This window comes from Miscanthus floridulus, chromosome 14, assembly GCF_019320115.1.
Source record: "Miscanthus floridulus cultivar M001 chromosome 14, ASM1932011v1, whole genome shotgun sequence".
NCBI classification, from domain to species: Eukaryota; Viridiplantae; Streptophyta; class Magnoliopsida; order Poales; family Poaceae; genus Miscanthus; species Miscanthus floridulus.
The window spans coordinates 52,821,033-52,846,720 of NC_089593.1; the positions used below are offsets into that span (position 1 = coordinate 52,821,033).

The 25,688-nt window shown below is 46.5% G+C and overlaps 1 pseudogene; it reads left to right on the plus strand.

Moving 5' to 3' along the window:
* The first annotated feature begins 620 nt into the window (after window positions 1-620).
* LOC136503449 (uncharacterized) lies at window positions 621-7,739 on the plus strand (annotated as a pseudogene).
* The last annotated feature ends 17,949 nt before the right edge of the window (window positions 7,740-25,688 follow it).

Sequence of the window (25,688 nt, forward strand, 5' to 3'; positions counted from 1 at the left end):
AGATCAGGAGAGATACGATGACAGTTTGGGAAGTAAAAAAAGCAGGACAGAAGAATCCCTTCGCTCTTTAAATATTCTTCAAACTTTACTGCTATCCTCCGTTACTCAAAACAAATATAACGATAGACATCTCTCCTGGTTGATAAAAAAATAAGTTACTTAAAAGTCAAAACAAATATAATAATTAATTTTCAAATTATTATTTCGGTGTTGTTCAAAGTGTACATTTAAAGGCAAAATTGTATCTTCTTTTTATAATTGACTATAAGGCTCTAATATACTAGCATTGAGGCAATGAATTGAATGTAGTTTATTTAGTTAGGTTCCTTATAATAGAACCTAGAGGTATATGCATCGTAGGCCCTTGAACTTGTCGCGTGGTGCCACTTAGGTCCACAAACTCTCAAATCGTACTTCTAGCACTCTAATATTGTTTAAGTATGCCACTTAGGTTCATAACTCATCAGATCAAGGTTTTTGCCGACGTGGCGTCCACAGAGCGCACGTGAGCTGCGCGTGAGCCTGGTTTGGAGCGTGCAAATAAGCAGAGAGGCCCCCAGTTCTTTTCATATCCTCCATTTCCCTCTCGATTCATCGTCAGACATACGTAAGCGTCAGTAATGGTGGCGCAGCAATGCTCGGTGGTCCTCCCTGTGCGCGCGCTCGACGGCCGCGCTACGTCTGTGCGCCTGCCCGCCACAGCCTCCGTGCGGGACCTCAAGGCAGCGTTGCGTGTCTGCTTCCCGCCCGCGTAGGCTGCCCCGGCCTTCCACCTCTTCCTCCTTGGCGGCAAGCTCCTCCTGGACGCCAAGCTCGCCAACCTCTCACTCGCCCGGGGCGAGTTCGTCTCCCTCATCCCCTTCACCGCCAAGCTCGCCGCATCGCCGATGGCGACCGCCAATTTGAACCCACACGTCGGCCCCTCTGTGTTCCCCATGGCCAAAAGGAGTAAGTTTTCTTCGTCTTCGATGTGGCATGGGGAGGATGTGTACACCAAGATCGCCAGGGTGCCCGTCCACGACCCGGCCTCGCCGTCCTTCTACTGCCACGACGTGGAGCCACTGGACCCTACTCGGATGGTGGAGCACCTCAAGCAGGGGCTCGAGAAGCACGGCCAGATCAGGCACGTCCAGGAGATCCCCGGCAGCGAGGCATCCTTTTGCCCGCTCCCGTCTCACCTCTCGCAGCCCACCAAGGAGGCGCTCAGGGCCATCGGAGTGACGAGGCTGTATAGCCACCAGGCCCAGGCCATCGCCTCCGCCGCTTCTGCATCCGGCAAGAGCAAGCACGTGGTGGTGTCCACCTCCACGGCCAGCGGCAAGTCGCTGTGCTACAACATGCCCGTGCTAGAGTCCATCTCGTGTCCCGCTGCGGCGTCGTGCGCGCTCTACATCTTCCCAACCATGGCGCTGGCGCAGGACCAGCTCAAGATGCTATGGGGGATGGTGAAGGGAGCCAGCGACCTCGGCGACATCATCAACATCTACGATGGCGACACCTCGATGAAACACCGCGCAAGGATCAGGGACGGCGTGAGGCTACTCATCAGCAACCCAGACATGCTGCACATCTCGATCCTACCGTGCCACGCGTAGTTCCGACGGATCCTATCCAACCTCGAGTACATCGTCATCGACGAGGCTCACTCCTACAAGGGCGCCTTCGGCTGCCACACTACGCTCATCCTCCGGCAACTGAAGCGCGTGTGCGCGGACATCTACGGGAGACACCTAACCTTCATATCCTGCACGGCGACACTGGCGAACCCCCGAGAGCATGTCACGGAGCTCGTTGGCCTGGACGCTGATGACGTTGAGCTCGTGCAGAACGACGGCAGCCCTTACGGGCCCAAGCACTTCCTCCTGTGGAACCTGTCGATGTCAAGGCAAGGGAGGTGCCTGAGCACAGCGCAGGAGGTCTCCCACCTCTTCGCCGAGATGGTCCAGCACGGGCTCCGGTGCATCGCCTTCTACAAGACGAGGAAGCTCTATGAGGCCGTGCTGGCGCGCGCATAAGATCCTCAAGGAGACCTCGGCGGAGCTCGTGGACACCATCTGCGTGTACCGCGGTGGGTACCATCGCCGAGAACCGGAGGAGGATCGAGGCCAGCCTCTTCGGTGGAACACTCCGTAGCATGGCGGCGACGAACGCTCTCGAGCTTGGGATCAACATCGGTGGCATCGACGCGACGCTGCACCTCAGGTGCCCCGGGAGCATGGCGAGCCTGTGGCAACATGCCGGGTGTTCTAGGCGGAGGTCAAAGCCGTCCATCGCCATCTATGTCGGCCTTGACGACGCGCTGGACCAGTACTTCATGAGCTTCCCGCACAAGCTGTTCGGCAAGCCGGTGGAGCACTGCCACATCGACTCTCGCAACCGCAAGGTCCTAGGGTAGCACCTCGCCTACGCCGCTTTCGAGAAGCCACTGTGCCCAAAGCACGACGCTAGGCACTTTGGTCCCGACATGGACGGTGCCATGGTGACCCTGAGAGATTAGGGTCACCTGACGAACACGAACATGAATAGTTCCGATTAGTCAGGCATGTGGAAGTACATCGGGCCTGACAAGAACCCTGCTCACGCGGTGAGCATATGAGCGATCGAGCACGATAGGTACAAGGTGGTGGACAAGTAGGGCTACCGGGTGCTGGAGGAGATCGAGGAGAGCAAGGCTTTCTTCTAGGTGCACGAAGGCGCCATGTACATGCACCAGGGCGTTAGCTACTTGGTCGAGCAGCTAGATCTGTCAACGAGGATGGCATACTGCCGAGCAACAGCTGATCTCAAGTACTACACCAGAGTTCATGACGTCACCGAGATCAACATCCTCCAAGACGACGGCCATGGCGATGGAACTGCTAGTGATGAAACTACATCATCATCATCATCGCCTAGGCTGGGGTTCGACGGCGGCGTGCACGCGGCGTCGCACGCGCTGCTCAGCGTCTTGCCGCTACGCATGATGTGCGCCGCCTCCAACCTCGGGACGCAGTGCGCTGCCACCGCGGTGCGCGGTGTAACAACCCAAAAATCCATACACCAAAAATACCAACCACAAAATTTTTGTTTAACCCTATGTGATGTTGAGTGACACATGTAGAAGCCCAACCCTAGTTTTGGATTGGATGTAACCCAACTAGGTTAAGATCATAAGCATAGTTTGGTTTTATACCACATGTGTAATTAAATTCCTAAATAAATAAATCATGCATGCATCCTTAGACCCACTTGTGATTTGGATTCTTTTGCCTTATGTGATGTTTAACTAACTTACTTAATATTTATGATAAACCCTAACCAAATTGGCAACAAATAAAAGAGGAAGGAAAGAAGAGGGAGCAGCAGTAGCCTAGGCTTGCTCGGGCTTGCGAACTGGCCCAGCTAGCTCAGCCGAGCCTCGCCTGCCCATCCACGCGCGTAGCTCATGAAGCCGGCCCAACATCGCCGCCCGCACGCGCATAGCCGCTAACAAGCCGAGCCCGCTCATCAGTCATCATGTGCAGCACACAACCACATTACGCCAAGCGCCTGACGACCCAACCCCTCTTGTTAGCACAGTAGCATCTTCTTCCTCCCCACGCCAACCTCTCCCACGCGATCGGGAGCCGACCAACGTGGCAGGCGTGGGCCTAGGGTCACGCAAATCGCATGACCTTGTTCCCCCTTGCGCCGCCCCTACGCAACCGCACGAGAGCCGTCAGATGCGTTGCACGTATCACCACCGCCCGATCCACCATTGGAGCCCTTGGAGCTCGGCTATAAAAGCCAACGACCATGACCCCTAACCCTCAGCCCGTTCGCCGCCACCGCTGGTGGCACAGCACCACATAGCGTCAAGCCGAGAGAGAGGGAGGAGGGAGAAGCAAGGAGGAGAAGGAAGTCGTAGCAGGGAGGACCTCGCCAGAGCCAGGAGCGCCGCCCCGATCAGCTACAGCGACGTAGCTGCTCGGCACAGCACTGCATCGCCTCATCATGGCCTCGCCTCACCACTGCACCGCCATCCTACCACCACGAACCCTATGGTGAGCCATCTTGCTGAGACCACCTCCCTAGCCAAATGGAACGTGTACCGCCAGGATCGAAACCTTGCTGAAGCTTCGAGCTCTGGCCTAGCCCAACTGGTTAGCTAGGGAGACTGCCATGGCCATGCTTGCGGAGACCCAGGACGCGCTGTGCGCGCTGCCATCAGCCAAAAGGAGGACCCCAGCCATGACATTGTACATCGGAGCAGGAGCGCACATGCACGGACATGCTCACCATGGCCGAGAGCACAACCATGGTGAGACCACCACGTCCTCTACGTTGCAAAAAAGGCGACGTTGACACCTGACTGGCTCCGCCATGTCAAGAGACACACCGCGCTCACCTTAGCCAAGGAAGAAGCCCACCAGAGCCCTGCATTGCCGCACCGCACCTCATCGGAGCGCCACCGCCTCTGCTTTGCCCCCATCACCATGACTGGAGCCACTAGGAGTACTAGGAGCTCCTCCAACACGCTCACCATGGCCATAGAAGCACCGTAAAGCTCACACACTCCTCCAACTGGGCTCTTGCTACCACTGCAGCCCTGTCCATGCACACCGACGAACCCACGCCGCCGTTCACCATGGCCGGGACCCTATGAAGCCCCAGCCGCCTTGACCCCACCGCTGCACTCACCAAGGCATGGGGAAACTATTGCCTACACTAATCGGATGCTAGCGCCATCATGGGAGCTCATCGGTGACCTCACCGCCGGTGGAAGCCCCGTTAGGGAAGAGAAGGGGATTTTCCCATCACCGAGCTCCAACCACGACCTCGCCGACCACGACCATGCCGACCATGTCCCAAGCAGCTCCACCGAGCAGCTCCGACTGTGACCTAGCTGACCATGACCACACCGACCATAACCCGAGCAGCTCCGCCGAGCAGCTCCGACCATGACCTCGCCGACCACGACCACGCCGACCACGTCCCGAGCAGCTCCGCCGAGCTCTGACCACGACCACGTCGTGCACGTGAACCAAACCCTAGAAAGGAGTAAGTGGACCAAGTCTTTCATAGACTGGCTCTACGGTCTATGGACCAACACAGGCGGGTTCACCATGAACCACGCCTCACCTGTGCACGTGGATCACGACCCGTTAGTGGCCTAGTAAGACGACATGGCCACACCAGCGCATGCCACGTGGCAGGCCAAAGCCTAGCCCATATCCAGGCCCAACCAGCCTAGTTGAGGCCCGGCTTGTATTGGCCATGGACTGGTCAACACTGACTGTTGACCAGGGCCACTTGTCAGTGACGGTGATCTGTTGATCGTTGACTCGCCCGATTTGCTTGACGATGACTTAGACCGGACCCTCAAGTCAGCGACACAAAGCCGCTGGACCCACTTGTCATTGAGTGACGTCATGCTGATGTCATGATGACATCATCAGGACCCCACCTGTCAGTACTAGAACCGAGACGATGACGTCATGCTAACGTCAGCATGCCACATGGACTAATAGGAGCGTGACACGTGTTAGCACGATATTAATTCAGCCTTTTCCCATTTTTAGAAATGATTGAAACTTCGGAAATTCATAACTAATTCATACGACCTCAGAAAAATACAAAACCAAGACCAAAATTCATCTAAAATCAAACTTTACGCAATGAACCCTTGTTTGAGTGCATTTGGCTCTTTTGAATTTTCATTGCTTCTTTGTGCTATTCTATAGACGTCGCTAACGCGACTATAATGCGATCGTTTGCAGACTCGGAGGAGAACCAGACGGACGAGGACTGAGAGTACCATGACGAGTACAGAGATGACTACACTGAAGGTGCCACATCCCACCCAATCTCGTAGCACCTATTTATGCATGGCTAATGTAGAACTGCTATTGCTTCACTTTACTGTTATAATCATACTATGATAGGACTTGCATGGTAGTATGCTTACTTGATGGCCTTCACCTTGACGCAACCTTACCCCAGCATACCCTGCTATTAGGCTAGATACACGCTTACTACTATATTTCATTGCTTATACTTCTACTATGCTTATACTACATTAAGGCGTGGTGGAAACTGGTGTTATTTGGACTATGGGGAGAGTGCTGCATGTGTGACTTAGGTGTGTGTGGAGGGTGAGGGTTGTGTCGACCAAGTTAGAGTATATGATAAGCCTAGGGCAAGTCTTGCCATGTGGTGCTACCTGGGCACTTGGATATGGAATACCTGTGGTGGGTAAATGGTAATTGGAGGTGTCCTTAGGTGTGAACCTCAAAGAGGTGGAGCCCAGGGTAGAGGTGCTGTGGTGGCATGTAAAATGGAAACCCTGATGAAGACATTCTGGCTTGGTTAATCCCTAAGGACTTACTGGTACTCAGACTCACTAGGAATCCTTTACATCCCACTCACCCTATATGGTGTGGGACGGTTGGACTACTTGGTAGAACAATGCCACTACTGCTAGGTGAACCTGTGCAAGGAGGTACGGGGCACGCGGTTTCCCCCACACCCTTCTGAGACTTTAGGAGGCCTTGTGGACCTAGCTCTTGACATCCGGAGGTCCCTGGCTCTGTCTACGACTCACAGTATCAGCCATCCCAGACTAGACTTGGGATGTTCTAGGGCTGAGAGGTAGGGTGGCATCGTTCTAGGCTAGCAAGCGGCCGGAATCTGCCTAGACGGGGCACTGTTGAGGATGGCTATCTTGTGGGTATGTAAAACCTCTGCAGAGTGTTTGGTTGATCGATCGATACATATGCCGACTTGTCGGCTATGGACCTTTCCTGGGTTTCGCTTAAACTAGATAGTGAGATGAGTCCTTCTCTTCTTCCCCCGTGAGAGAGTGTCGGACGTAGCCAGGGGCTACGGGCCTTGAGGTAGTGCCGAGAGGGAGTTGGCCTGTTGACTGAGCGATGGTATGGTGATAGGGTGGAGATGGTGGTATATCGATCCCAGGATCGAAACCTATCTCTGGAAAGGGAATGGGGTGGAATGTGTGTGGGAATGGTGTTAAAAACTTGACCAACTATTATTATATACTTGACATGCTAATACATAGGAAACCCTAGCCTTATAGGTTCCTTTTGATTATATCCAACTTGCATCCAATTTCCACAAAGCAATGCTCATAGGGTGGGAGTGGCCAGTACAAATCGTACTAATAAATTTTGGCACACAGGTTCTGCTGAGGAGTATAGCTCTGAGGAGTTTGATGGTTGAGGTATTCGTGCCTACGCTCAAGTTTGGCGATCTTATCTTCAAGCTGTTTTGAATGAATGCTACTTTTGATTCTGCCAATGTGGCGATGTAATAAATTATGTAATTCTACACTATTTGTACTCTGATATTATCGTTGTATGGATGTGGTATTTGACTGGAAATTTGGGTAATATGATCTACAACGGTCTTGTTACACTTTGACTCTATGGATTTCCCTTCACGGAAATCAGGTCATTTCACATGGGAGCTAGAGCGGGAGCGGAGCTCTGGGTGATGGTGGTGACAGGGCACCTGGGGTCCTGCTGCTGTACGACAAGCACCCCGGTGGCATCGGCTCGGCGGCATAGGTGGAGCACCTCTTTGGTGAGCTACTGGTCGCGGCCCTGCAGCTGGTCTCGATGTGCGGCTGCGTCGGCACAAATGGCTGCCCGAGCTACATGCAGAAAAGAACTAGGGGCCTCTCTTCTTATTTGCACGCCCCAAACCAGGCTCACGTGCAGCTCATGTGCGCTCTGTGGACGCCACATTGGCAAAAACCTTGATCTGATGAGTTATTGACCTAAGTGGCATACTTAAACAACATTAGGGTGCCAGAAGTACGATTTGAGAGTTTGTGGACCTAAGTGGCACCACGCGACAAGTTCAAGGGCCTACGATGCATATACCTCTAGAACCTATTTAGCCAAATTCAAATCCTCGACTTGCTAGGAGTTCTCGGTGATGTGACCAGAGATTAAAAAAATATTAGCATTGAGGTATTGTCCATCTACCGTAACCTATTACTAGTCCTAGCTGTACAATGACCTTGTTGATGAGATCCGATTAAAGAGCAAATAGGCTTGTTGACAACCAAAATTGTCCATTCTATGAAATTGTCAAAATATGGAGCGAACTTCACCATTGCATTTCTCTCATTAAGATGGTAAAAAAACATATATGGAACGTCTATTTTGGAGTCTGGATGAAGGAGTTGTTCCCTCAAGAAAATCTTACCCTACCAAAACTTCTGACCCCTTGATTTTGCATGGAGGTTTTGAGTCTGTGTGAAAATCAGAACTTCTGACCCCTATCAGAACTTCTGATTTTCACCTAAAAGTGCTAGCTTTGTGTGGAAATCAGAACTTCTGAGCCCATCAGAACTTCTGAAGTTCGCCTGGATGTGCTAGCTTTACATGAAAATCAGAACTTTTGACCCTGTCAGAACTTCTGATTTTCGCAGTCCAAATCAAGGAGAGTCCAAACTCAATTTCAACTATTCCAAACACATGGGAAACTTAGAGATTAAGTCTTGGAGAGGTTTCCTACGGGGATAAGACCACCTCCCTCTCTATATATGAGAGGATCATGACCGATTGAGTTCCCATCTATCCAATCATCATACAAACCAATATATCAACTCCTTTTGCCATAATTCCCCTTTCTCAACCTCTCTTGCTGTTCGTTGAGTTTCTTGGCAGAGATTCAATGGCATACTCAATGGCCTTGCTGGTCCTAGGAGATCCTCCACGTGCTCCTCCCCAACGGGTCTTCCTAGGAGAAGTTTGGGAGCTTTTCCGGCCGAGAACAGGCCCTACATCGGTCTTATCGGTCTCTAGATCGGTTTGATCAATTACGCCATGTTCTTGCTGCATTGCAGGTTGTGTGAAACCTCTTTGGGCATCCAAGGCCCTGCTAGTGTGTTGGCTTGGGGTCATCTTCAACGTCAACATACTTTTGGCGACTCCGCTGGGGAGAGCAAAGCAAATCAAGAATCAATCTACTAGCAACATGGGAGGCAACGATGGTACTGCCACCGATGTGGGTGACAAGACCATCCCTTCAATGAGGCTAACATGATCTTTCCTCAAAATATGGATGAGCTTCTAGACGAGTTACGCCAGAAGCCACAAGCCAAGCTCAATGCCGATGTCAAGGCTTTTTTGGAGAGCTGCACCAAGAATCAGCATGACAAGGTTACTCAATTCTGTGAACCCGCCTATGGAGATGCTACTACTTCCACATCTTCAGGCGCCAGGGAGAAGGGAGATGGAAAAGCTAAGTATGATGAGGAGGTAAATATTGATGCTTATCCTACTCATGCCAATTTTGCTCAGATGTTGATAGATGAAAAGAAATTGCATAATAATAATCTTCAGCGTATTTCTAATCTACTTCAAGCACGTATGGATAAGTTAGAGGGCAAGACAACCGATTGTGATCAATCGGGTGCCGTGCAACAACCTCAATTTGGTATGCCTTTGAATTTTTATGAAAATCAAACCTCTCATGCTTTCGCTAGCCAATTTCAATCGGCCCCTTCGGCATCTGAAACTGATAAGGCCGGTCAACCTGGTGCTAGCACATCTACACGTACAGGTACTGGTGCACAAAGTTTGGGTCGAGCACTTTGAACCGATTATGGATCATCAACAAATAGAGCTTCGATGGGGCATAATATTTTACCAAACCCACCATAGTTACCTAGTCAAATTTCTACATTTAATGTTACTCCTAATGCTCCTACTACCGATTTTGATGATGCTTTGAACCGGTTTAAGGATGAACTAGCTAAATCTCTTGAAAATAGTTTAGGAGTGCAACTTAAATATAGTAGGAATACTTATCAAAAGCCGTACCCTTCTACTTATGATTTCATGAAAGCACATGAAGGGTGGAGGGTACCTGATTTTTAGAAATTTAGTGGTGATGATAGTAAATCGACCATGGAGCATATTAGGATGTTTCTTGCACAATTGGATGAAGCTAGTGCTTATGATTTTATGAAAGTTTGTAATTTTCCTTTATCTCTTACTGACATAGCTTTTGCATGGTTTACTTCATTACTGTCTTGTTCTATTGGTTTATGGTCTGAATTAGAAGAGAAATTTCATAATCACTTTTATAGTGGTGCTCATGAAACAAGATTGTCTCACCTTGCATCAGTTCATCAAGGGTGTGATGAGTCCATCCATGATTTTTTCAAATGATTTGGAGAGATTAAGAACCGATGTTTCCATTTAAATATTTCTGAAAGAGATTTAACTAATTTATGCTTTGTTGGTTTACATTCTAGTATTAGAGAAAAGCTTGAGCATTATGAGTTTCACAATGTTAATCAACTTATGCAAAAGGCCGTTTCAATTGAATCACGCCTTAAAGAGTCTTGTGATGCTTATAAATCTCATCGTTAGAATGTGCATTTTGTTGGTGACTGTTCTGATGATTCTGATGATGATAATAAAGAATGTTTAGCTGCTGAAATTAAATGGCCAGTAGAGAATAAATTGGTTACTTGTCCTCTCAAGCCGATTCATAAAAATCAGAATGAGGAAATAAAATTTACTTTTGATTTCTCTAAATGTGACCGAATCTTTGATGAATTGTTGAAATTTGGTTATATTAGAATCAATTATACATTGCCTTCAGTTGATGAGTTAAAGAGAAGGGCTTATTGCAAATATCATAATTCTTTTCCTCATGCCACTAATGATTGCAATGTTTTTCGTCGGCAGGTCCAATCGGCCCTTAATGAGGGACGATTGATTCTTACTAAAATGCAAGTTGATAAGACTCCTTTTTCCATGCACATGGTTGAAGCAGGGGCACCCACTGTTTTGATTCGTTCAGAGCAAGCCGATAAAGCCTAAGGCAAGAACATGATTATTGGCGAACCACGTGTAGAACCGAATGTTGAAACGAATTTGGGACACAAAGTGGTGCTTGAGAAGGATGATGAAGGCAAGAACAAGTTAAAGATCACCGCTGGATCAACATAATATTAAAGAAGGCAATAGTGGTATGAAACAACGACAGCACAATAGAGGACGACTAGACCGACTCTACCAGTTGGCCAAGCCAACTCTAGCACACAGCAGGGCTAGTCGGCTTAGTCGACTCAGGGAGTTGGCTGCCACCACCTCTACCAAGTCGGCTGAGCCGACTACGCCAGCCAGCTTAGCCGACTCCCCTAGTTCCAACAGCTTCGGCGCCTCCAGTGTTCATGCTTTGCGCACATTTGTTCCTCAATGATCGGAGATTGGCACCTAGAAGACCAATGAGAAGAAGAACCAGGGAGAGTTCATGAAGAAGCAGTGCACCTTTGACAGACTCATGACCAAGTATAAGCAACAAAAGGCCGATTCCCAGAATTGGTCATTCAAAGAAAGAGGGTCTACTCTGCTAAGCAGGAAGATGACAAGATCAAGCAATTGGCGGTGGTGCAACCAATAGCTCTGTCTCAGAGAGTTGTTCCTCGTGTATCTCGTTGGGGTCCCCTGATTCCGCTAGTCAAATCTGAAGGACCTCTGTGTTTAGCCGATTGAATAATGGTCAGTCGAGCTCCAGTGGTGCAAGTCAAGATCGCGTGATTATTTTTAGGACTCTAACTCCATACGAATTAGGAAAGACACTAATGCAGCAAGTCTATGTGCCTAAGAAGGTTGAGGTTCCCGTTGTTTCCCACCAAGAGCTAGGCCTCAATCGACCGTCACAATTAGCTCCATGGAAGCTCCTATCATTAATCATGATGGGCCAATTATAATTGAAGAAATTACAGTATCTAAGCAAGATGAAGCTCCCAAAGATGTTGCTAGAATTGAAGAAAAGAAGTGCTCCGAAGGAGATTCTAAGTAACCCATATGGTGTCCTCGTGGGTTTAATAAAACTCAAAGGCGTAAGTTGTAGCGTGCCCGACAAAAGCAACAGAAGAAGGAGAAGCTTGCCAAGATGGAGGGTCAAATTCTCAACCCTGTACACGTCGAAAATCCTTTGGAAGATCATAACACTGCTACTGTTGTTGGCTAGATGGCTCAGCCAACTTCAGAGTCGACTAAGCCGACTCATGTGCTGAGTCAGTCAGCTAAGTCAACTTTGGCTGCCCCTGCTGCCCGGGATGTGCCAGAGTTAGCTAAGAGGACTTCCCTTGCTAATGCTACTTTGGGAAGCCCAGAGTTGGCTAATCCAACTTTGGATTTGGCTAAGTCAACTCCTGCTGTCCCGAGTGCCTTCGAGGTGTCCTCCGATGATTTTGCTACTATTTGTTGCTACCCTGGTTGGCATGGAGGTCCCTAAGGTTCCCTATGAGGAGATGGTTGACTATGAGGCCACCCCTAAATGAGGGGAGATCAATGTGGTTGTTTTGTCTGCCAATTACTATATCATAGCAGATGACTCTATAGTGGCAGAATTTAACTTCACAACGATGAGCGTTGTATTTTAGAAGCTAGATGACTCTGTCAACCATCTCAAGCTTCTACATGTGAAGGGCCATATCAATGGTACCCTTGTCCATAGCATGTTGGTGGACAATGGTTGAGGCACCGTCATGATCCGAGGCTTCGTTAGAAACAACTTGAGCTGCTCAAAAGCTGTATCAGCCTTTTCCGACTAGGAGAAGCGCTCAGAGGCCTTAAGTAGTTTGAAGAATGGTAGTCCCTTCTCACTAAGGCATGACATAAAGCGACTGAGAGCATCCATGCACCCTATGAGCTTCTATATATCCTTTACGCAAGTTGGCCGTTTCATATTGGTGATGGCGGAGACCTTGTCGGGGTTGGGTTCGATACCACGGACACTGATGATGTAGCCCAGGAGTGTGCCAAATGGAACTCTAAAGATGCACTTTGAAGGATTCAACTTCCATCGGTATCTTTTCAGGTTGGCGAACGTTTCTTCGAGGTCGACGATAAGATTGTCGGCGGTCTTGGATTTGACGACCACATCGTCGATGTAAGCTTCGATGTTGTGGCCTATCTGTTGATCGAGGCACATCTAGATGGCCCTTTGATAGGTCACCCTGGTGTTCTTGAGTTCGAAGGACATAGTGGTATAACAATATGCATCAAAAGGCATGATGAATGATGTTTTGATCTAGTCGTCCTCTTTGAGAGATATCTGGTGATAGCCGGAGTAATAGTCAAGTAAGGAGAGGAGTTCACAACCAGCGGTGGAGTCTATAACCTCGTCTATCTGAGGCAGACCGAAGGGGTCTTTAGGGCAGTGTTTGTTGAGATTAGTGTAATCAACGCACATTCTCCATTCTTTATTCTTTTTTGAACTAGAACTAGATTTGCTAACCACTCAGGATGATACACTTTTTTAATAAATCCGGCATCTAGGAGCCATTTTATTTCTCCTCTAATAGCCTCCTTCTTGTCTAGAGCAAATCATTGGAGTTTCTGCTTGATCGGTATGGCGGTCGGCGAGACATTCAAGGAGTGCTCGATCTTCTCCCGTGGTACCCATGACATATCTGCAGGTTTCCAAGCAAACACATCGGTGCTAGCACTTAGGAAGGAGATGAGTGCGCTTTCCTATTTGGGGTCGAGATGAGCCCCAATCTTGATGGTCTTGGTGGGGTCATCGAGGCCGAGGCCAACCTCCTTTTTTTCTTTGGATTTGGCGGATGCATGTGGAGGCTCTAGCGCTGGGATCTCTAGGCCGTTGGTGGGCACCATCTTGGTGTCAATGACCATGCTAGCCATCTAGATGGAGAGGTCGGTGCCTTTGGCAAGGGCGAGACTCTTTGTTTCATAGGCATATGCGACAGAGAGGTTGCCCCATAGAGCCAAAACTCCAGCAGGTGAAGGCATCTTTAGTACCAGATAGGCATAGTGTGGTATGGACATGAACTTGGCTAGAGCTGGCCGACCAAGTATGGCGTGGTAGGTGGTGTTGAAGTCGGCGATGTAGAAGTTGATGTGCTCAACGCGAAAATTGCCAGCGGTGCCAAACTGTACTGGAAGAGTCATCTCTCCCAATAGTTTGGATGCCCTGCCAGGTACCACACCCCAGAAGGAGGAGTCAGAGGGAGTGAGGTCTTCTATTCCGAGGCCCAGCTCCTTCAGGGCTCCGGCGAAGAGGAGGTTCTGAGCGCTTCACCGTCGATGAGTACTTTCCTAAAGAGTACCTTCTTGACGGTGGCATTGAGGATGAGGGGGAAACACCCTATGTAAGGGATGTCTGCCCACTGGTCGGCCCTACTGAAGGTGGTGGGGCCCTTAGACCAAGGCTGATAGCTAGGGTTGGCGATGGCGTCTTCTATGTTGACGGCGAGCACTCGACGGGCGGTGAGCTTTCGATCTCTTCTGCTCTCAGCTATGGCAAGGCCCCTAGAGATAGGGGTGACCACCTTGTCATGATCCTAGAAGGCGTTGTTGTTGTCCCCAGGTGGTTGGTGACCTCTAGCTTCGTCGTCGTTGTCGTCGTCCATCTTTTTGGCCTAGAACTCCTTGGCCAAACCAAGGTAGTCCTTCATGCTGTGCTTGTTGTTCTTGTGGAGGGGGAACAAGCCTTCGAGGATCTTCTTGTACTACTCGTTGTAGTTGCGCTTGGCGCGAGGTTTGTCAACAGTGGCGATGATGTGCTCTGGTGGACAATGGCGATATTGACAAGCTTTTGACCCTTTCGGCCGATCACGACCACTATCCTGATGGTGGCCATGATCTTCGTAGCGGCGGTCATTGTGGTGTCGTTCATCGGGGCGCTCGGTGCCGCGGTGAGTTGGGTGGTGATTGCCTACATCCTTGTTGAAGCGAACTTTGTCCTCTTTGGCATCGGCGTACTGATCAGCGGTCGTGATCATCTCGCTAATCCCCTTTGGCGGCTTATGATTAAACTTGGAGCGGAGGTCATGGTGATGGAGTCCTTAGATGAAGGCTTTGATGACTTCCGCTTCTGTGATGTTGGGAATAGAGTTTCTCATCTTGGAAAAACGTCTAATGTAGCAATGGAGGAGCTTGGACGGTTTCTGATAGATGCAATTCAAATCATGCTTGGTGCCCGGATGAGTACACGTAGCCATGTAGTTTTTAGTGAAGACCTTCTTCAGCTGTTCCTAGGATCCAATGGAGTCTAGGGCGAGGCTTGTGAGCCAGTTCATCGTAGTTGGCATGAGCATGATAGGAAGATAGTTTGCCATGACACTGGTATCTCCCCTGGCGGCGCACACGGCGGTGGCATAAGCTTGTAGCCATTGTGTAAGGTTCATCCACCCCTCGTAGGGCTCGATCCATGTGATCTTGAAACCATGAGGCAACTGGAGTGTTCAGAGTGCCCTTGTGAATGGTCAGGGCCCTTTGGGATCATCACTGTCATGATCTACGGTGTTGCTGGCATTGAGTGGCTGGAGGGCTGCGTCCAAATTACCAAACTCTTGCTCGTATCCTTGACGCCATTGTACTTCCTCTTCATGGTGAGAGAAACGGCGCCCGTCGATATGACGTCACATGTCTCGGAGATTGTTGATGTGCGCTCAGACATCTTGGTTGACTTCTTGGTCGTGTTGGTGAGGGTAGTCGATGTGGTTCCCCCTAGCTCCCCCTAGAGGGTTGTCCATCATCACGTTGTTGATCGGCAAAATGGCTTCTGCTGGGGCGATGATTGGATCTTAGCGTGGTGGATCGGTGAATCGAGCCCATCGAGTAGGAAGGTGTCTGATCCTAGCAGATCTCATTGACCTGGCAGTGTGCAGCTTTGAGCATTGCGGCGACCTTGGCGACTTCTGGCGTTTGCTTGAGCCAGACGAGCTCATTGGCGGCCATGGCCAAGTTGGTGCTTGGGGTCTTGTAGACATCATGGCCGTTGACCTGGATGAATTTGTCATCGAGGTTGCATTGGAGTGGGCGTGGCCTCCCTTGCAAGTCGACCTGTTCGTTGCGAGCAGACTCGGCTAGTACACTGGCGGCCTCATTTGCTCAGCGCTGTGCATGGTTGGCGTTCCTATTGACACGAGCTACACGGTCCTCGTCGGTTTCCACATCCCATGGAGGGCTGTCGATGTTGACATTGAAAATCCTGCCTCTTCAGAAGGGTGGGAAATGAGGTTGAATGGCGGTAGTTTCGGCGATAGTCTCCATCAAGCCCTAGGACTCGGAGTCTGGGTTTTCCTCCAGGATGGTTTGGAGGGATGCTTTGGGACATCAGCCGATTTGTAGCATGTTGACAGTCGGCGAGAGCTGGTCGGTGATCTAGTCGATGAGAGGATAGATGTCTCCCACCTAGTTGGCGAATTTGCCCCTTAGGGCATCTTTGGAGGAGGTGGCGATGCTGGTGAGCCCAAAGGGTAGGGTCGTAACCCCTAGAGTTTTCTGATCAGCCACCAATGGATCTAAATCGGAGGATGGTCGATGCTGAACTAGAGTGGTTAGAGCCAATTCTACGATGGAGAGGCAGTCGGTGAGCTTCTAGACAACCTGATCATTGGATGCAATCATATTGTCGTTGCTAATCCGCTTCCTCGGGTAGCGGGTGGTGAATCGTTGATGAAGATTACCTCGGAGGCAGTTTTAAGATCGGATCTATAGTCACAAGTGTTGGGATGGTCGACGCAGAATCGATCTGCACTAGCTCGATGATCTCTCCATCTCCGTCAGCGTTCATGATCTAGGAGATCAATCCGACCGTGAAGATTTGGCCAGGCTACGGGGAGGACAAAGAGCCTGCAAAATGTACCATCTAGTTCGACATGGAAACAGCATGCACACCCCTACCTAGCACACCAACTATCGATAGAATATCATCGGTAGTCCTCCATGGGGTATTCCATGAAGGTAGATTGATCGACAGAGATGCGTGTTATCGAGAACAAGAAGGCAATAGAGACACAAGAGTTAGATAGGTTTGGGTCATCAGCATGATGTAATACCCTACTCCTGTGGTCTGTTGGTTTGTATTGGCGATTGTATGATCTTATGTGTCTTTTGAGGGGGTCCCTACCCGCCTTATATAGTCTGGGGGCAGGGTTACAAGTCGGTTAGATCTAGGAGATAACTAGAAAGTAATAACAGATTACATGAATCATGGGATCGAACGTATCCTAACAGATCTTGTAGTATCTTTAGGATATCTTCCCTGTGTCTTATGGGCGGGACCACCCCTAGGGGTGCAGCCCATGTAGTCTACCGTGGGTATCCAGGGTCGTACCCCCCATAGGAGTTGGGGAACGAACCGGGCAATTCTAGGTTTTTTTCCAAATGGACGGTCCAGATTGATCGACAGCGAGAACATACGGCATGGGACAAGGTAAACAGTATCCATATTAAGCCAGCCATTGCCACGCTAATCCAATGCTATAATACGACGATTGTCAGCTGTTGAATTGCTATTAGATTCTCCTAGAAACAATCGGAACCATACATGATAGTTTTTACTTCTCATTCATATATATACAGAAAAAGAAAAAAAACATTCATCGAGTAGCAATATCTCCTAGAATATAGTAAGGATCAAAGATAGGTAGCAAGAACTGCAGTAGAAAACATAATATTTCAAAGAACTTTTTTCATTGATTCATTGCATATACAAATAAATATAATTTGGACAAGTATATGATTGTAAACATAATAACAAACCTAAACTATTATAACTAGTTATACTAACTATAAACTACTTAATCTAAATATGATTGCCTCGCTCTCTTAGGAGGAGGTGAGCCGAAGTCAGAGTTGGAGTCGTCGTCGTCGGACTCGAAGTCGTTAGCATCATCGGTGTCGGTCCTCGTCCTCCTCCTCTGGGTCCTCCTTCTCAAAGCTCCACGGAGGACTATAATCAGAAGGCATCTAGTCATTGGAGGAGACATCCTCCTCAGAGGACTGGTGGGCTGGCAAGTCATCCTCGCTAGACGATGAGCTACTTGAAAACTTGATGGGGTTGTCCGACATTTTCTTTGTAGATTGGAAGACAAGGGGATGATGGATGAAGAAGAGGGGTGGTTTTAGAGGGCACCGGGCTTGAAGAATTTGTAGAGCAGTGGGTATGGCTCTTTGGTTTTAGGAGGCGGAAGTAATGGTGATTTGACGGCCTTGGAAGTTGAGGCCATTCAACACTCACGCTGAATTTTTACCGCCGGTTGACCAAACACTAGTTTTAGACCGTCCGCCAAAACGCATATCCTAGTCAGCCCCGCTTTTCATGCGATGGAGGAAATGCTACCCCAATACCACTACCACATCTACCGTTAACCCATCGGTGGTAGTAGTTTCAACTGCCACTTTCCTCCCTTAGGAGGCCTCACTATCGGTCAACCGACGGTGGATGTATCACATCGTCGCTTCTATCGCTACGGCAGTGAAAGTGGCGATAGTGATAAATCAATCTATAGTAGTATGTATCCTTTTGTAGACAGAGTAGTATGGCGTACATTCCTTGCACTTGGTGAAGATGATGTAGTATTTTATTATTGAGTGATGATATAGCACTTAGTGAGTATGCACGCGGATAGCTTACATGTAGAGATTAAAAGTTAGTAGGGTTTGATTTTATAAGAGATATAGATACATATAGATGCCACACAATTGTATCTTCCTTCTATTTAACCTGTCATTTTATCTCATTTAATTGGTTGTTTAGCCCATTTAATTAAATGTCCTTTTAGCCAAATAATGGCTAAATGGTAGGTCAGTTACTGTTTAATGTTTAGGAAAACACCGGCGGCATCAAATAAGCGTGGTTTTAGCAATTTCACACAGTGAATGCCATATTTTTTTGGGTACCATTATGAAAATATGGTTAGGTTTCACAGAATATTATAGAGAATATAATATTTATTTAGTTTTGAGGAGAGAGAATGTGGTGAATGTCTCTTTATCCCTTGTCTTCCTGTCTTTACTTGGAACTGCAGTGCACACTCTCCGTGATCAACCGCTCGATCGACATGTCCATCCTATTTCCGTGTCTCTTTCGCTCCCTCTAGCAATTGGCATCGTTGCTCCTTAACTAATCCAATCGCCAAAATAGTATAAAATGACAACTTTCATGCCTTACACCATAACTGTAGGGCTTAATCTAATATGCACCACAAGTTTTGTGTCACAACATATTTTGCGGGGAATATGGATAATTCAATGCACAAATACAGTAAATATCAAGAGCAACAATAACCCATGGCCATAAGTCCAAGGATTAGTGATACATAAACAAGAGCTCATTTGGACATGAACAAATTTGACTTTGTACATAGTTAAATACTTGATCAAATCACATAGTTGCCTCTACCATGTCGAAGAGCTCATGGAGGCGAATGAAACAGCCTTTCGGTTCATCCAACTTAAAGTTCAGACGCAAAAGTTACGTCTTTCGGAAGATTGCAGCATGTGCTTACACAGGAGAAGAGCCGGTCGATCCAATCATAGGTCAGCGAACCCAAACCTAAGGCAAATGACTATCCAAATTTTCCAAGGCTTCCTTACTCATCATAGGTTTTAAGAAAAGGCTGGGCATAGCAAATGCATTAGGCCTTGTTTGCATAATCCCCTCCCAAAACGAATTGGAGGGGGTTGAAAGGGGTTGAGGATGATTTTAACTTGTAGGGGGGTTTAATAATCCCCCTCAACCTCCTTAGTTCTCCTCCAATCCCCACCAAAACCGAACAAACCCTAGCCATGAGTTTCTCACCTACGTGTACAAACGATCATTTCAAGACACTGAACAACCATCTCGAATTAAAAACTACCTGCACAAATGATACGGACTTGACTATACAAATGGTTTCATGATACTAATTACCATTTTTACTATTATAGTACAATATAGGATAAAGTCTAATTTCTCACCCTCAAACTTGCACGGTAGTTTGATTTTCAACCTTGAGCTATGAAATCAAGTGACACACGCCCCTCCAACTGTCAAAAACGGATAAATTTGGTCATTTGCATGGTTTTAAAGGTGGTTTCTATTTTATTATTATTATATTAATAATCCAGTTTGGTCTCTAGAAATTCATAATTAATTTATTCAAATCATAAAAAATGGAATTAGTTTCAGTTTTCTTCTAAAAATGTCATATGTCTGTTGGTGCTATATTTACGGTTATTCGGATCTTACTTGTTTTAAATAAATATTGAGTGCACGCCGAGCAATAAAGCTATAGAAACAAAAATAAACCACTTTTAAATACCTATATATAGATCATAAACAAGTAGAGAATATTTTTAGAAAAAAATTGGTTCTAGTTTCATACTTTTCTAATGTAAAATAAATTATTTATGAATTTTTAGATAGTAAGTCAAATTATTATTATGTTACAAAATAGAAAATCACCTTTAAAACCAGCACGAGAACCAAATTTGTCTGGTTTTGATAATCGGAGAGTATTTGTTATCCATTTTCATATTTAAGGTTGAAAATCAGATTACCGCGTAAATTTGTAGGTAAAAAAAGGACTTTACCCCACAACATAAAGGAGTCCCTTGTTCGTTGTACATGTACTCTTGTTTTGAATTTTCCTTGTACATGTACTGGTACGATTAATCCCCACCAATTGTTTCCTTGCACATGTAGTGGCTACCTTGAATAGCAAGCTCACCAAGACCAGGGATAAGGTTTACAAGTTACCTTGGAGTAGTGCAGCTCGTCCTAGTCCCCTACACAATTGGAGCTTAAGTCGGAGATATACTAGAAAACAGACCTTTCATCCCGCCTCTATTTTTGTCTTTAGTCCCGATATTTTTGTGTTCGGGACTAAAAGGACTATTAGTCCTGGTTGTATCCTCAAACAATGATACAAAGTTCCTGCCCCAAGTTTGTGGCGACGGCAGGCAACAATTAGTCCCGGTTATAGCCCAGAGCCGGGACTAAAGGTTATCCTTTAGCCCCAGCTGGACCTTCCAATCAGGAATAAATCTTTACTCCTGGCTTGAGACTCCAGCCGAGACTAAAGGATGACCTTTAGTCCCGGCTCTGGGCTATAACCGGGATAAAATCTTTCTTGATAAAATAATATAGTCGCGCTGGACAAAAAAATGGGACAGCCAGGCATTGAACCCATGACCTCATAGCAAAGGTCTAAACCGCAGCGCACTAGCTAGCCATCTGAACTAAGTCACTTTCTCGACAAGAAAGCACCCAAATATTTATTTAATAAGTGAAAAGACCCTTTAATTGATTATATTCTTTTGTTAACTATACTTTGAATTTTCTGGTCCATGTGCTTTCTAGTGCCTGATTGATCTCATAATTTTTATTAGGGTTTCAAATGCCCAATGTGAAGCCACCACCAAGTTCGAGATTTTTCTGAATTGGTTTGGTAATTTTTTCACTTTAATTGAATTTCCACGCGACTTCACCGATTAATTATATGTTGAACTGAGTCCACCTCCGAAAAGATCCGGAATGGTGCCAAACTTTGCCAAATGGTCTCTTGTGCCCTAGGAGACAAATATTTGTGGAGGTTGATGCAAAATTATATTGTTTTGAATATGTAATTCGCCATATTTTGTCTCACGCGGCACAAAGAAAAATGTAATAATAAAAATAATTATTAGAAAAACCTAAGATCTTGTGTGGGGCCATATTTTGGGTGTAAATGATTGCCAAAAAAATTTAAGCTATTTCAACATAGGCGGAGTCGACATGCTTCACAGAGGTATATAGAACCTTTCGTCGAACCCTATCTATACACCTAGGTTCTCTGGGATTCTGAGGTCCATGTGCTTTCTAGTGCCGGATTGGGTTGAAACTTTTTCTCAAGACTTCAAATGCCTTATGTGTAGCTACCACCAAGTTTGAGATTTTTCTTAGGTGGTTTGTTACTTTTTTCACTTTAATTGAATTTTTGCGCGAATTCACCGATTAATTATACATTGAACTGGGTCCACCCCCTAAATGATCCGGAATGGTGCCAAACTTTGCCAAATGGTCTATTGTGCCCTAGGAGACAAATATTTGTGGAGGTTGATGCAAAATTATATTGTTTTCAATATGTAATTCACCATATTTCATCTCATGTGGCACAAAGAAAAATGTAATAATAAAAATAATTATCAAAAAAATCTAAGATCTTGTGTGGGGCCATATTTTGGGTGTAAATGACTGCCAAAAAAATTTCAAGTCATTTCGACATAGGCAGAGTTGACGTGCTTCACAGAGGTATATAGAACCTTTCGTCGAACCTTATCTATACACCTAGGTTCTCTGGGACTCTAAAGTCCATTTGCTTTCCAGTGCCGGATTGGTCTCAAACTTTTTCTCAAGACTACAAATTCCCTGTGTGTAGCCACCACCAAGTTTGAGATTTTTCTGAGGTGGTTTGGTACTTTTTTAACTTTAATTGAATTTCCACCCGAACTCATCGATTAATTATACAATGATTAATGAAGAACCTAAAGATTTACGTTACAATTACGTGAAAACTAATTTCCTGTCGAAAACCAATAAATTTAATAATTTGAATTAAAGTCTACATTTTTGCATTAACGAAAATAGTGAGTATTAGGTGCATTGTGTTCAACATTTATAATAAAAAACACAATAGTTTAGGTCACATATTTTTTTTGTGCAGTAAATAAAAATAAAGTTTATTACTTTTTCTAAAAAAATTTATGCCTAGTATTGAATTTACTGCGCAAAAAATAAGACTTAAACATTTAGATACAAAACATATATAAAATAAACTGATTTGCTTAAAAATTGGCGGGAAATGAAAATGTAGCCCACCTTTAGTCCCGGCTCTTGCCACCAGCTGGGGCTAAAGGTGGGCTGCATTTGGCGGCTCGCCAAAAAATCCTTTAGTCCCGGCTCCTTCCAACAGCCCGAACTAAAGGTCCCCCCTTTAGTCCCGGCTGGTGGCAGGAGCCAGAACTAAAGGTGCTTTAGTCCCGGGCGGTGGATGGAGCCGGGACTAAAGGTCCCTCTCCTATATAACGCCGCCTCTCTTCTCTCTTCCTCCTCATCGATCGTCTTCGTCTTCAGCGCGTCCGCAGAGCTCCGCCGCCACCGATTCACCTCCTCGGCCACCCCCGACGCCGCCTTCCTCACCGGAGGGTACCCCGAGGCTCGCCCACCTCGCCGGAGTAGCCCCAACACCGCGCACCTCACCGAGGAGCCCCCGGCCGCCCCCGACGCCGCGCGCACGCCACGCCGCTGCCGATTTCGCCTTCCTGGCCACCCCCGACGCCGCCTTCCTCATAGGAGGGCACCCCGACGCCCGCCCACCTTGCCGGAGTAGCCCCGACGTCGCGCCCCTCAAGGAGGAGCCCCTAGCTGCCCCCGACGCCGCGCGCGCGCCACGCTGCCGCCAATTTCGCTTTCCCGGACCACCCTAGCCCGACGCCGCACCTTCTTCCTCACCGGAGGGCATCCCGATGCCCACCCACACCTCACCAGAGTAGCCTCGACGAAGCCACGCCCGGCCAGGAGCCCCCGTGCCTCGATCCAGCGCCGCTGTCCACCACCGCCCGTCGCCAACACTCCATTAATTCTAAACCGCCGGTATATATATATTATATTTATTATATTTATGAATTATATTGATGAAATGTGTATTAATGTATATATGTATGAAATTATGTATGTATGAAATGTGTATATATATATCAATTAATGTATATATGTATGAAATTAATGTGTGTATATATATATATATATATCAATTAATGTATACATGTATAATTTTTCCTTAGGAAAAAAAATCAATTGTGTTATATTGATGGAACTCGATCTGGAGAAAGGTCTTCTAGGCATCCGGGACTCGATGAGAAAAGAGCAAAAATAGTTCCAAGAGATGATAGATATTATTCAGAGGTAATTGCAGTCTCACTAGCAAAACTATTCTAGTCTCTTTGCATGTAAATTAATGGTCCAAATATTTTTTATGTTATTTGGTAGTTGTTGGGAAAAGGTCTGTCAGGAACACCATATGAAACGCAAAGTGCCACTGAAAGTAGTGCTATACAAAGTAAGTACTATATACCTACCTTAGTTCAATTTCCCTATGCCCGGATGATGACGAATCTTTTTCTCGTAAAGTGGGTTCTGCTGCAGCTCCAGGGGACCAATCTCTGTGGATACTATGTTTGCGAGTTCATGAGAGTGTGCTAAAAAAGAACTAGTCTAGAGCAAAAAAGGGTAAGTATACACATATATATATATATATATTCTTCATACATATATATATATATATATATATATATATATATATTCGTGATAGATACAATTTATTTATCATTATTCTTATATATACTAATATACTTTTTCTTTATCTCATATCTCAAATTGAAGACTCGATGGTTGAAGGAAAAAAAACCCTGGACACACCATCTCAAAGTAATCCAAGAGACAATAGGTGGATTTCTGAATGATCAGGTCTTAACTCCCGGCGGTGAGTTTTACTATGACCCAAATATGTGATGATGAAAGCCAAATTTCATATTGATCCAAAGAACATGTGATGATGAAATGTACAATTAATGCAAACTTTACATGTGACGATGAAATGTAATATTATGTTTTAGTTTACTTTTACTTGTGTTGTTTGCGTGCATTGATCGAGCGAAAACTTTACAGTACACGCGCATATACGTATATTACTTTGCAGCGAATAATGCGTATTCGAAAACCAAATTAAAACAAAAAAAATCATCAATTGAAATAAGCAGAAAAAGAAAAAAAAGACCCTTTAGTCCCGGTTGGTAATACCAACCGGGAATAAAGGGGCCAGCCCAGGCACTGGCGTGGCTACCTTTTTAGTTCCGGTTGGTATCACCAACTGGGACTAAAGGTCCACTTCTATTTCCGGCTACTAACCCTTTATTCCCGAACTCCTATTCCCAGCTGTGTAACCGGGAATAAAGGGAGTTGGCAGCCGGGAATAGAAACCCTTTTTTTACTAGTGACATGAGACTGTTGCATGTGGTGGTCTTAGGGCTTCTCCAGTGGATGCATGGACCAACGTGGGATGCCCAAATATGGTCATCAGCATTGGAAAGCCTACTCATATCACGGAGAAGAGAATAAATTCGTACTTGAGAGTCAACCATTGACGAATAAAAAGGATTGATCCTAGTATACTCGCTATCAAAATCACAACTTATCACTGTTGAGGACTTGAGGTAGCAGCGAACGTAGATCTGAGCACGATGGAGGAACTAGAGGCGAGAATGCACAACCAGTGAAGAGAGTAGAGGATCTTGAGCTAGGGGTGTCTGACCTGAGGCAGTTGGAGCAAGCACAGATCTGGCGTGATGGCATGGTGGATCCTAACTTGGCTGTAGATCTAGAAGGGTGTGGTGGATCTCAAGCTTTGGTTGAGGTTCCGAAAGCAAGCGCCAAAATGACAACAATTGTGTGGAGTGGCAACAAAAGCAAGCGTAAGTGGTGTAACAATGTAAAGGTTAGGGAGTTGTGAATCACCTTTAAGAAAACAAATATGTGTGGCCCTGCTTTTGGCCTAGGAGTTGACTCCAACTTATTATGATTATATGGATGCCTCACTCTTCAATGAATCGACTCACCACTATTGATATACCCTAGTAATATTATGAGTGCCGTGGTATGTCATGACTAAGTGTCACGTCTGCTATGTACATACTAATCTGTTACACAACTGTAACACTAGTAAAAGTGAGTTGAGATTTTTTTGAGTTACTTAGGCTTCTAGGCTAAGCATGTATATACAAATAATGGACAACATGAAAACAAGCTCAGGATAGGAGATTTGCACACGATCTCAGTGTACTTTAAAGTCTTAAATATTCAACTTTGTAATGGTATTTGTGTATTCAAGAAGATCACTATATTCA